A 14226-nucleotide genomic window follows, 5' to 3' on the forward strand; every position below is an offset into this window, starting at 1 on the left:
GTATCGGATCCATATTAATGTGTAAAATAAAGAATTAAAATAAAAAATATTGATATACTTACCTCTCCGGAGGCCCCTGGACATCACCGCTGGTAACCGGCAGCCTTCTTTGTTTAAAATGAGCGCGTTTAGGGACTTCCATGACGTCACGGCTTCTGATTGGTCGCGTGCCGCTCATGTGACCGCCACGCGACCAATCAGAAGCCGCGACGTCATTCTCAGGCCCTAAACTCCTCATTCTAGGAATTTAGGACCTGAGAATGACGTCGCGGCTTCTGATTGGTCGCGTGGCGGTCACATGAGTGGCACGCGACCAATCAGAAGCCGCGACGTCATTCTCAGGTCCTAAACACGCTCATTTTAAGCAAAGAAGGCTGCCGGTTACCAGCGGTGATGTCCAGGGGCCTCCGGAGAGGTAAGTATATCAATATTTTTTATTTTAATTCTTTATTTTACACATTAATATGGATCCCAGGGCCTGAAGGAGAGTTTCCTCTCCTTCAGACCCTGGGAACCATCAGGATACATTCCGATACTTGGTGTCCCATTGACTTGTATTGGTATCGGATATCGGTATCGGCGATATCCGATACTTTTCGGGTATCGGCCAATACTATCCGATACCGATACTTTCAAGTATCGGACGGTATCGCTCAACACTAGTTACTACACAACGCTGCAGATAAAAGTCAATAAACCTGCATACCTGTTCATTTAATCCACCAATACCCGAAACAATGGGGCGACCCGGTGGGTTGTTCATGTCTTTGTGTATTTTGGGTGTCAAATAGAATGTTGGGATCACCGGGAATGGATTAATTAGGCCTTCCAACATTCTATTTGTAATAAGTCCCTGATCTCAAGCCCCCTGCAACATAGAATCTAATTCCATTTTAAACATTGCAAGTGGATTGGTATCCAATTTTTTGTAACAATGCTTTACACTGAGTTGCCGCAGGGCCTCCTACCAGGGCCACACCCATGGCTCTGCTCTGCACACACGTGGCTCCGGTCCTTACACCTCGTACATACACACGGCTCTGCTCTGTACACCCCATACACACACGGCTCTACTCCGTACACCTCGTACACACATGGCTCTGCTCCGTACACACATTGCTCCGCTCCGTACACACCCATGGCTCCGCTCTCCAGACACACGGCTCCGGTCCGTACACCTCATACACACATATGGCTCCGGTCCGTACACCTCGTGCACACATATGGCTCTGCTCCGTACACCTCATACACACACGGCACCACTCTGTACACCTCGTACACACATGGCTCTGCTCCGTACACACGGCTCTGCTCCATAGACCTTGTACACACACAGCTCAGTTCTGTACACCTCGTACATACACGGCTCCGCTATGCACACCTTGCACACACGTGACTCCGCTCCGTTCACCTCATACACACCCGACTCCGCTCCGTACACCTCGTACACACGCGACTCCGCTCCGTTCATCTCGTACACACCCGACTCCGTTCCGTACACCTCGTACACACACGGCTCCGCTCCATACACCTCGTACACGGCTCTGCTTCGTAGACCTTGTACACACGTGACTCCTCTCCGTTCACCTCGTACACACCCGACTCCGCTCCGCACACCTTGGCACCCGCGACTCAGTTCTGTACACCTCATACATACACGGCTCCATTATGCACACATCGTACACATGCGACTCCGCCTCGTACACATCGTACACACGCGGCTCCGCTCCGTACACCTCGTTCACACGCGGCTCCGCTCCGTACACCTCGTACACGTGCGACTCCGCTCCGTACACACGCGGCTCCGCTCCGTACACCTCGTACACACACGGCTCCACTTCATACACCTCGTACACGGCTCTGCTCCGTAGATCTTGTACACACGTGACTCCTCTCCGTTCACCTCGTACACACACACGGCTCCGCTCCGTACACCTTGACACCCGCGGCTCAGTTTTGTACACCTCATACAAACATGGCGCCGTTATGCACACCTCGTACACACGCGGCTCCGCTCCGTACACCTCGTACACATGTGACTCCGCTCCGTACACCTCGTACACACGCGGCTCAGGTCCGTACACCTCGTACACACACGGCTCTGCTCTGTACACCTCGTACACACCCGACTCCGCTCCATACACCCTGTACACACGGCTCCGCTCCGTACACCTCGTACACACACGGCTCCACTCCGTACACACACGCTCCGCTCCGTACACCTTGTACACACACGGCTCTGCTCCGTACACCTCGTACACACACGGCTCCGCTCCGTACACCTCGTACACACACGGTTCCGCTCCGTACACCTCTTACACACGACTCCGCTCCGTACACCTCGTACACACACGGCTCCGCTCCGTACACCTCGTGCACACACGGCTCCGCTCCGTACACCTCGTACACACACGGCTCCGCTCCGTACACCTCGTACACACATGGCTCCGCTCCGTACACCTCGTACACACACGGCTCCGCTCCGTACACCTCGTACACACACGGCTCCGCTCCGTACACCTCGTACATACACGGCTCCGCTCCGTACACCTCGTACACACACGGCTCCGCTCCGTACACCTATTACACACGGCTCTGCTCCGTACACCTCGTACACACACGGCTCCGCTCCGTACACCTCGTACACACACGGCTCTGCTACATCCACACTGTAAACCCCTCCTGACCCCACACATAAACTTCCCCTCATCCAGCACCATGACAACCAGCACAGCAGAGTCCTGCATACACTGAGGCCCCTGATCATGTGACCCCAGACTCCTCCCCTCCTGTGACCTCATCACAGGTCCTGTGTGCACAGAGCAGCCATATATGTGGAGTGGGGCTCTGCAGGTGGAGGTAGGTGCTGGAGCCCCTGGTTGTTTATCATTATAATTAACCCTTTCAGGTATGGGCTAATTTTCCGTTTAATCCCATAGTGACGAGACCAAATGCCTTTGGGCTACTGATCTGACACTTAAAATACACATACAGCGATGCCCTGCAAGCAACCCAGGTCCCTCCAGCCTGGCCCAAATGGGTTCTGGGCACCAGAACTGGCATCAAAGTGGGCAAACAGCCCATTTTCACAGATTTGAATACGTAACTGATGATTTTAAGGGGTTAAATGACTTTGGGCCACTGATCTGACACTTAAATACACAGATAGTGATGCCATGCATCAAACCTAGGTCCCTCAAGCCTGGCCCAAATGGGTTCTGGGCACCAGAACTGGCATTAAATTGGGCAAACAGCCCATTTTTGCAGATTTGAATAAGTAACTGATGTTTTTAAGGGGTTAAACGACTTTGGGCCACTGATCTGACACTTAAATACACAGATAGTGATGCCATGCATCTAACCCAGGTCCCACCAGCGTGGCCAAAATGGGTACTGGGCACCAGCACTGGCATCAAATTGGGCAAACAGCCCATTTTCGCAGATTTGAATAAGTAAATGATGTTTTTAAGGGGTTAAATGCCTTTGGGCCACTGACCTGACACTTAAAATACACAGATAGTGAAGCCATGCATCAAATCCAGGTCTCTCAAGCCTGGCCCAAATGGAGTCTGGGCACCAGAACTGGCATTAAAGTGGGCAAACAGCCCATTTTTGCAGATTTGAATAAGTAACTGATGTTTTTAAGGGGTTAAATGACTTTGGGCCACTGATCTGACACTTAAATACACAGATAGTGATGCCATGCATCAAACCCAGGTCCCTCCAGCGTGGACCAAATGGGTTCTGGGCACCAGCACTGGCATCAAATTGGGCAAACAGCCCATTTTCGCAGATTTGAATAAGTAAATGATGTTTTTAAGGGGTTAAATGCCTTTGGGCCACTGACCTGACACTTAAAATACACAGATAGTGAAGCCATGCATCAAATCCAGGTCTCTCACGCCTGGCCCAAATGGGGTCTGGGCACCAGAACTGGCATTAATGTGGGCAAACAGACCATTTTTGCAGATTTGAATAAGTAACTGATGTGTGAAAATGGGCTGTTTGCCCACTTTGATGCCAGTTCTGGTGCCCATAACCCATTTGGGCCAGGCTGGACGGACTTTGTTTTGATGCATGGCATCGCTGTCTGTATATTTTAAGTGTCAGATCAGTGGCCCAAAGGCATTTAACCCCTTAACCCTGCTGTTGTCTTCGGTCTGGGGAGACCTATTTTGAACTTTGGTATTTTTTGGGGTGTTCAAGATGCGGTTCTGAAACTTGTGGTTGATTGACTTAAATGAGGATGGGTCGGTCGGCCACGGGTTTCAGGTTTCAGAGCCGCATCTTGAATATTTTAAAGAATATTGAAGTTCAAGGTCGGTCGTTTTTGACCAAAGACAACAGCAGGGTTAAAAAAATCAGTTACATATTCAAATCTGAGAAAACGGGCTGCTTGCCCACTTTGATGCCAGTTCTGGTGCCCAGAACCCATTTGGGCCAGACTGGAGGGACCAGGGTTGCTTGCAGGGCATCGCTGTCTGTATAATTTAAGTAACAGATCAGTGGCCCAAAGGCATTTAACCCCTTAAAAACATCAGTTACTTATTCAAATCTGTGAAAATGGGTTGTTTGCCCACTTTAATGCCAGTTCTGGTGCCCAGAACCCATTTGGGCCAGGCTGGAGGGACCTGGATTTTATGCATGGCATCACTATCTGTGTATTGTAAGTGTCAGATCAGTGGCCCAAAGGAATTTAACCCCTTAAAAACATCAGTTACTTATTCAAATGTGTGAAAATGGGCTGTTTGCCCACTTTAATGCCAGTTCTGGTGCCCAGAAGCCTTTTGGGCCAGGCTGGAGGGACCTCGTTTTGATGCATGGCATCACTATCTGTGTATTTTAAGTGTCAGATCAGTGGCCCAAAGGCATTTAACCCCTTAAAATAATCAGTTACTTATTCAAATGTGTGAAAATGGGCTGTTTGCCCACTTTAATGCCAGTTCTGGTCTGGTGCCCAGAACCCATTTGGGCCAGGCGGAAGGGACATGGGTTTGATGCAGGGCGTCACTATCTGTGTATTTTATGCATCAGATCAGTGGCCCAAAGGCATTTAACCCTTTAAAAACATCAGTTACTTATTCAAATGGCAAAAAATGACTGTCTGCCCACTTTGATGCCAGTTCTGATGCCCAGAACCCATTTGGGCCAGGCTGGAAATAACTGGTTTGGATGTGGGGCGCCCTGTTCTATATGTCTGCAGTGTGAGATCAGTGGCCCAAAGGCATTTAACCCTTTCTTCAGCGCTGTTTGGTGCCCACTTTGATGCCCATTTTTGTGCCAGTTTTATTGTTTTGGTAGCCGTTTTTAAGCGTATTCACATCAGGGCACCTCGCTGTATTGTCTTTTATTATTGTGATGATTATTTTTAGTTGTTAAACCTACAAAAAACAGAAAAGAAAAAATTGCCGAATAAGAAACTGACGAATAAGAAACCAACTTCAGCCTCGTTGTAAAATGTTCCTTTATTTTGTTAGCATTTTAAAGGTTTCAAATTTTGCAGTAATTTTTTTTACAAGGAAATTTACAAAACTTTGTTTTTTTAGGGACCTATTCAGATTTGAAGTGATTTTTGGCGGTCCTTTATATTGTAAAACCCTAAAAGTGAGACCCTTATAAAAACGGCACCCCTTGACATATTCAAAACTGCTGTCAGGTCGTTTATTAACCCTTCATGTGGTTTTCAGGAATCAACGCAAAGTGGAACGACAGGAATGAAAATGTCTATTTTTAACACTAAAATGTTGCTAATATCTCAACCGAAACCTATAGCCAGCAAACCCAAAAGCCATGGCAACCATCAGGACCACACAATCACTATGTCAGGGTTCTGATGGGGTTCAGCAGAGAACTCCCACACTCTGCTGTCACTATTGGCAGCAGCATCTAAGGGGTTAAATGGCCATGGTTGGTGCCAACACCGATCGTGGCTGATGCAGCAGGATACAAATAGAGAAAAAGACCAGCGCATCCAATCTAGTGTGAACAGGTGCCAACCAAAAAAGCATATACCTTGAAAAACCATAAAGGTTGCACCATAATTTACCTAGAATGATTACTCTAGAACTTTGAAACTGCATTACTGCCATAGAAAATGGGGAAAAAAGGTAAAAAGTGCTATATAGTGTATATATGAAATATTAATCTGCAACATTGCTATGAAAAATACAGTAAAAAAGAAGGTACTTAGCGCATAGATTGGATGTGCTGGTCTTTTTCACTGTTTGTATCAAACCCTTTTTGGACGTGTACTCCCACTCCCATCAGCCCCAGGTGATTTTAAAGGGAACCTGTCAGCAGGATTGTGCACAGTAACCTGCAGACAGTGTCAGGTCGGCCCTGTTATATTGATTACAATGATACCTTGGTTGATGAAATCCGTCTTGTGGTTGTTGTGTAATCTTTATTTTCAGCTTTTAGTTAATGATATGCTGGTGCTCTGGGGCAGCCTGTGGGGGGGTCTTTTTGTGGTGACTTTCACTCCAATGCAGCAGGCGGAAAGAAATCACGGAGAATGCACCTGTCCGACTAGTCATCACAGCACAGGACATACAGTTACTCCATATGTACAAAGTGATTTGAGGACAAATAATTTCTCTTTTATTTACATTTTTTATCTGGTGTATATGTCTTAAGAACTGTTATTTTTTCCTCGTTTGAGATATGTTGTACTTGTCATACCAACTGACCTTACAATTACATTGGAGGGATCACTCAGTACATTCTGCTCCCCCTGGGGACACGTAAGGTCAGCTTGGCACAGTTTTACTCAGCCATCCCCTGTCCACATGGGCCCAGGGAGGCATGGGGACGGGGAGTGACAGACGGCCCACACAGCCGATGACGTGGCACCACACTCACTCAAAACCCGTACAGGCTGATAGGCCCCTTTCAATAGCACCAGTGAAACAGAGCCCTACCAGCCTGGTAGGACTGCCACGTTATATATGAGCGCGGTCTGTCAACGGGATTATATCGGGCTAGAAACCATCCCCGGTAGCATGTGAAGTTAACACCGAGAACACTGACGTGTGGATTCGTGGATCGAGATAAAAGAGCTGCCCGAGGATAACTTATATATTTAATCACCTAAAAGGCACACTAAACACTACACTATATTCACAATGGTTATACACATGCAATGGTCAGATATGCAAATACAGGTGAAGTGCAAAAGATATAAGCAGATGAAAAATGTCAGTTACCAGTTTGATGTTCGACCACATGTGCTGGGCCACAAGAGGGTATGGGGCTGCCAACTGGTTCCTGTTCCTTCAAGAGAGAGAGCACATGGCCTTGCACAAGCATTTAACCCCTTGGCTGGTTACTCCTTGTTCCTTCCACGGGATGGTCCTAATCTACCTCCCCTGGGTGTTTGTAGCTAAAACTCTCAAAACCTATGAAGGATCATAACCTCCAAAGGGAACGGAAGGTTATAGTGTGGTTGTTTTGGGGCCATTGGATCTGGACAGATTCTTGTTTCGCTTGGAGACCAAACACTGCTATGCTACCTGACTACTAACCGTTCAGGGGTACTAAAATGGATTGAGACCCTGGAAGGTGTTCTGCCCATTTCCAAGATCTCAAAAATGTAACCGGTTTACAGCTAGGACGTACGATAACTCCATATTTCCTTAAAGGGAACCTGTTGCCCCAAAAATCAAAGATGAGCTGCGGCCACCGGCATCAGGGGCTTATCTACAGCATTCTGTAATGCTGTAGATAAGCCCCTGATGTATCCTGAAAGATGAGAAAAAGAGGTTATATTACACTCACCCAGGGACAGTCCCGCTGCGGTCCGGGTCCGATGGGCGTCGCGGTCCCGTCCAGGGCCTTCTATCTTCTTACGATGACGTCCTCTTCTTGTCCTCCTGCCGCAGCTCTGGCACAGGCGTACTTTGTCTGCAGTCTGCAGAGCAAAGTACTGCAGTGCGCAGGCGCTGGGCCTCTCTGACCTTTCCCGGTGCCTGCACACTGCAGCACTATGCTTTGCTCTCAGCAGGGCAGACAAAGTACGCCTGCGCTGGAGCTGCGGCGTGAAGACAAGAAGAGGATGTCATGGTAAGAAGATAGGAGGCCCTGGATTGGACCGCGACGCCCATCGGACCCGGACTGCAGCGGGACCACCCCTGGGTGAGTATAATCTAACCTCTTTTTCTCATCTTTCAGGATACCACAGCTCATCTTCGATTTTTGGGGTGACAGGTTCCCTTTAAATCTCTTTGTGATGTTCCCATCTGACTGAATTAAGCAGTTACACAGGATGACCCCCCTGTGTAAGCTGATGGGATTGCGAGTTTTCACTTTGCAGTTGAGAAGGTTGAACCACCTGCTGAGCCAGGTGTCCTGTTACAGCTACACATGCTGAATGAGGACTGTACTATATGACAGATTGGCATGCTTAAATACCCACATATTCTTCACAGGGATTATATAACTTATTGCTTAAATAATTATTACTATTTCTTAGAACAATATTTGCAATTTCACTTTTTTCAATTTTTTTTTACTTTTTTATATACACTTTTTAAAATGCTGTAAAAATAAGATATACAAAAAAGATTCCTTGTTGTCACATCTCCACCAGAACCTATTTCTGCTTCTGTTGCCAGATGCTGCCATATTGACTCGGCGGGTAGCATTGATGATTGAGGAGATGTCAGAAGCTCTGGATGGCAGGCATTGTCCAGGCACTAAGGTTAGCTGGGACCTGTAGTACATGCAGTGTCCAGTTGAAGTTATCAGTTTCTGCTCCAACCAATTGGAGAGCACCATACCCTACTAAAGCTCCCATACTGTTGTATGCTGCCAGATATAGCTTAGTGATTCTCTTGTTAGGTGTGTGCTAAGATCTGAGGTTGTGGATTGTTATAATCAACTAGGCAGGTTAACAATGCAACTACGGTATGTGTTATAGTTACATCCATGGTTTTACAACAACTTTGGACAGATGGTTAAAATACATTGCCTCCAGTCCACAAGATCCCCTCCCTGGTTAGTTCCACTACACCCGTATCAGCCAGTACTCACTGTCTCCCAACTTTTGGTTGGCCCACAGTTGTTTTTTTTTATCTCTCATCATTACACGCTCCTCTAGATGACCGATAACAACACAACCATAGTACATGTATCCAGCTGCAACAGTCTTTTTAAAATGGTTCTTCAAATCCAGATCACAAATCCCATGACCGTAGCATGTGTATCCAGCCCAGCCGGCAACCGATCTCCAGACTCCGTAGGCCATCCATACATGGGCACCAGGACCTCGGCAATAAATCCTCGCCCCTCGACGTCACTGCACCAACTCCCTCACTAAATATGTGGTTACCGTTCTCCCTCCCTGAGGTCAGCCCCCTGAATGGGCAGAAATGTTCACACCCTCCCCCCCAAACCTAAGTGTGCATTGGTGGAGGTATTTTCCTCAGGCCGAACCCGCATCCTGGAACTGCATGTGAGACCCCCTGTGGTGATGTCTCTGCTGGGTATACTATCCCTATCCACAAGATGGGGCTAGTGGTTGGTTGAACAATGGCTTGAGGCCCCTGAGACACTAAAAAGAGTAATGGAGTGATTTATTTCTTTGATTACCAATTTTGGGTCAGGTCTTATGTATACATAAGATCCAGCTTGTATGTCTTCCTCTGAATGGAAACATTAATTCCTGAGGCTGAACTGACGAGCAAGCAAATCTCCTAATAAAATGCCGCAAGCACCTCTCTAATAAAACATAGCAAGCAAATCTCTAATAGAACACAACAATAAGATTGACGTAACTGGTGCTACATGCTGGAAAAAGTCTGCATCCCTTATAGCCACGGATTCCGCTGTACTTCCATTGGTTCAGTAGTCTTTTTAGAACAAGGCCAGCTCCTCACAGTGTGTGTCTTCTGCTCCTGTTTGGTTTTAGTGTTTTCCTGTTTTGACCTTTGCCTTTGATTCTTACGGATCCTGATTGTGTCCTTGATGTGACCTCTCAGCTCTAACCCTGCTCTGGACAAACAGCCCTTCGATGGTACTGTTCCACTAGGTCCTATTGTAAAATCAGATACCTGAGAGTATCAGGATTTCTCTGGAATCTGCCAGATGGAGTAACTTGCGCAAATTCTTTCCAAGGCAGCTTTTTGAGCCTGTGGTCTCAGCCAGGCGTTACACTTGTGCTCCCCATAAGTCAATCTCTGGTATGTTTCTTAGATGAGAAGGTGTAGGTTCAGCCACAGCAGTATATTTGGAGACCACGTAGCTTCCTCATCAGGAGTCAACTGGAGACCAGAATACCACACATTTAATGTAACCAACAATGGTTTGGGAATGTCAGGTTGAATAAGAGTTGGAATGACTAATAAAGAAAGAGACACCATGTACAACATAGAGATACCCAAATGAGCAATTTTTCCTTTCAGTTTTTTCTTCGCACATATTCTTACCTCATACCACACTTTCACTCCCCTTTTCAAATTATGTTTATTTTCTATGATTTCATATTTTTATATCACTTTTAATATTTCATGCATAAGTCTCATATTTTTATGGTTTACTTATTCTACACACGGAAATGACAATAAGATACAGTTTAGTAAATTTTCCTCCTTCAGATGTCACTGTCCTGCTTTTAGCCAATCATGTTAATAAAGTTTTTTTTTTTACAAACCTTGATTCATGAATGGGAGTTTGGCCTCTAAGGCTACACATCAGTTTTGTTGCCGTCTGGCACAATCCCCCCAAGTTTGAAAAAAAAGGATCCAGTAAAAGTTGCTTCCGGATCTTTTTTTTTCTCATAGACTTGTATTAGCTCCGGATTGCAATGGATGGCCTCACGTTTCATCGTTTTTTTTTTTCCCGGATCTGTCGAGAATCCGTTTTCTGGCAGCAGGAGAAAATGGACATAGAAACTTTTCTTCTGTCCGTCGAAAAAATGGACAGCGACGGATCCAGCGGAAAACGGGTGAAATGTGAGGTCAAATGATGGAATCCCAGCGACGGATTCAGTTTTTTTAAACAAATCATGCATCCTTCCTTCCTTCCTTCCTTCTTTTCCTTCCTTCCTTCCTTCCTTCTTTTCCTTCTTTCCTTCCTTCCTTCTTTTCCTTTCCCTTCCCTTCTTCCCCAGAATCCAAAATAGCCAGCACATCCACAAACTCTGAACCGGCAAAAAAAAAGGATCTGTCGCATCAAGTTTTAACAATTTCCGACGGATACGTTTTTTTTTTTCAAAATTTGCTGGATCGAGTCCAACGGCAAAAACCTGATGTGTGAAAGTAGCCTAAGCAACAATCTCCGTAACGTTTGTTCAAGACCTACCACTTTAAGCGGCAATCACACTGCCATATACCAATCATCCCTACGAATAATAATGAAATAAACAGGGATACATCAATCCCCCAATTTTTAGGTAAATAGAGAGTTTGCAGCTTTATTCTAAGAGGATTGCCCCCATTAGTATTTTAAGGAGCTCTATGAAAAGGGCGGCAAAGAAACTCTTGGCGATCCATATAGGTGAATTTTGGAAAATGTATCAAAATTTAAGTAGCAATTTAATTTTAAGGTTGCCCCTTCCAACCAGCATTACAGGGAGCGAGGCCCAAACCACGGCCGCCTGACTCTTTACTGTTCAAAGGCATTAGGTTATCCTAAAAAAATTGATTTGTCCACTTACCTTAATATCGAGGTACGTTGCTTTTTTAACTTAATGTAGTTGGACCGGTGCCGGCAAAGTCTCTGCTGCCGAATCCAGGAGATTTGTTTTTTTTTTCCCAATTGATCTTATGCCTGAATAAGTTCCAAATTCATTGAAAACTGTCAAGACATTACCTAAAGATGTCCCTGGATCTTGCAAGAAAATGAGTATATCGTCCGCATATAGCGCTCTGCTTTCCCCGTATCCTTGAAATTTAAGATCGGCAATAGTATGAGAAGAGCGACCATGAATCACAAGCAGCTGCATATCAAACAGTGCAGGAGAAAGAGGGCAGCCCTGACATATTCCTCTGCCCAGAGGAAATTTAGAGAAAATGTGACTGAATCCTAATACTAGTCAATGGTGAGTTACACAAAATTTGCACACAATTTATAATAACTGAAACCAAATCTACTCACCACCGCCCAAAGGTTAACTGTAACTGAGTTAAATTCTTTGTCCTGATCAATTAAAGAAACGTTCAATTTCCATAGTCTGAGTGCTTCAGCACAAAATAATTAAACAGTCTATGGAGTTTATTATCAGTTGTCTTATTGGGCATGAAGTCTGATGGTTTTGAAAATATAATTTCCGCAAGAACCCCACTGATCCAGGTTTTCAGAATAAAATCTTAAAGCGGTTGTACACTAATTATTCTTAGGATAGGTCATCAACGTCTGATCGGCTGGGGTCAAACACCCGGCGTTCCCGCCTATCGGCAGCTATCGGTGGTGGCGGCAACTGCTGGCTGGAATTACTCACTTGCGGAGCTGGCTATCTTCTGGTAGTAGCCGCCACAAGGTACTACACAACCTCCTCCCTTTGATTTGAATAGGAGGCGGATGTGTTGTACTCTGCCTTGACCACTATCAGAAGGCAGAGCAGCTCTGCAAGTGAGTACTTTTGGCTGCTGCCGCCTCCGACACCATTAACGGCTGAATGGCAGAGGTGCCGGGTGTCGGACCCTGGCTGATCAGACACTGATTACCTATTCTTAGGATAGGTCATCAATGAAAATGTAGTGGAAAACCTCTTTAATATCATTATGTAGGAGTGAAATGGGTTTAGAAAACCCACAATCAGTAGGGTCCTTACCAGGCTTAGGCTACTTTCACACTTACGTTGTTTTGTATCCGTCACAATGCGTCGTTTTTGGAAAAAAAACGCATCCTGCAAATTTGCCTGCAGGATGCGTTTTTTTCCCATAGACTTGTATTGCCAACGGATCGCGACGTATGGCCACACGTTACGTCCGTCGTGCACTGGTTGCGTCGGATTTTGGCGGCCAGTCGTCTGGAAAAAATGCTCATGGGAGCGTTTTTCTGTGCGTTGCATCCTGTTTTTCCATCTGTGCATGCACAGCAGGAAATCTCACTCTCTGTCTCTTTCCTGCCCGTGACTGCAGACGGAAATGTGAAAGCACACACTTCCGTCGGTACGTCGCGCCGACGCTTTGTGACGGGCGACTTCTGACGGAAATGTGAAAGTAGTCTTGATCCCTAAGGCTATCAGGGATTTCCATAAAGAATCCAGCGCCATTCTAGGTTATAGCAAAGAATTGTACAGATTTATGGATTTAGGGGCCAAAAAAAATCTATATTTTGATTGTATCACTTGGTAGGAAAACCATTAGTTTCCGGGTATATTCTGCTTGGAAAGGACATGATTGCGTAAATCACATCCTTTTCAGTTTGGTGTCCATAGAACAAAGCTACACTGTCCAGGGAGAGACCTGGAAAGGAGATGGCTTCCAAATATGTCACTAATTCTTCATCTGATCGGGCAAGCCTAGAGGTAAGTCTTAAGACTTTTAAGACTCTACTAAAGCTGAGTTTACATCAGAAAGTTCAGAAACTATGATACCATTCATATCCGCAACAGCTACAATAGTGAGTATAGTGTTCCTCCTTGCTAGATAACCTAACAATACGGGAAAATGTTGTGTTGCAAAATGACAAGACTACATCACATCACGTGGGTGCAGATGTCTCCACACCTTCTGGAGTGAGTATGCGGAAGCCCAGTTGGATAAATGTGGAGACGGTGGGTTGATATGTCTAAGCCCATGCCTGACAGAGTCTAGCACACAGTTAAAATCTCCTAACAATATTACTGGGGTCAGATCCAATTTAACAACCTTCATGCAAGATTTGTATCTCTGCAGGAAATGGTTAGTATAAATTATCTAAAGCTAGGGGACATCTATGGAAGGTAGCATGGAGAATGAGATCTGGGACTTCTAGATTAGTGTAAATCCACTCACATACAAGTTGTGCCATTTTCGCCACTAATATAACACCTCTAGAGCAATTGGTGTATGTGGCATGGTAAATTGAGTCAACGAAGACGCATTTATACGCCATTATCTTAGACGCCGGTAAATCTGTCTCTTGCCAGAATATGTTCTGAGGGGAGTTAGTTTTAACCCCTTCATGACCTTGGGATTTTCCGTTTTTCCGTATTTGTTTTTCGCTCCCCTCCTTCCCAGAGCTATAACTTTTTTATTTTTCCTTCTATATGGCCATGTGAGGGCTTATTTTTTGCGGGACGAG

General features: G+C 45.8%; 1 protein-coding gene across 2 annotated transcripts in view; it reads left to right on the forward strand.

Annotated features, from left to right (window-relative positions):
• Positions 1-2799: 2799 nt before the first annotated feature.
• The window catches only part of LOC138663722 (zinc finger protein 25-like), a 42801-nt gene continuing 31374 nt past the window's right edge, over positions 2800-14226 (forward strand). The window contains exon 1 of one of the 2 annotated variants that reach the window (XM_069750039.1): positions 2800-2859. The gene's annotated coding sequence lies outside the window, so the exon portion shown is untranslated. The remainder of the gene's footprint in view (positions 2860-14226) is intronic. The other variant, XM_069750038.1, reaches the window with a different exon arrangement.

Source organism: Ranitomeya imitator, chromosome 2, assembly GCF_032444005.1.
Source record: "Ranitomeya imitator isolate aRanImi1 chromosome 2, aRanImi1.pri, whole genome shotgun sequence".
In the NCBI taxonomy this organism is placed as follows: domain Eukaryota; kingdom Metazoa; phylum Chordata; class Amphibia; order Anura; family Dendrobatidae; genus Ranitomeya; species Ranitomeya imitator.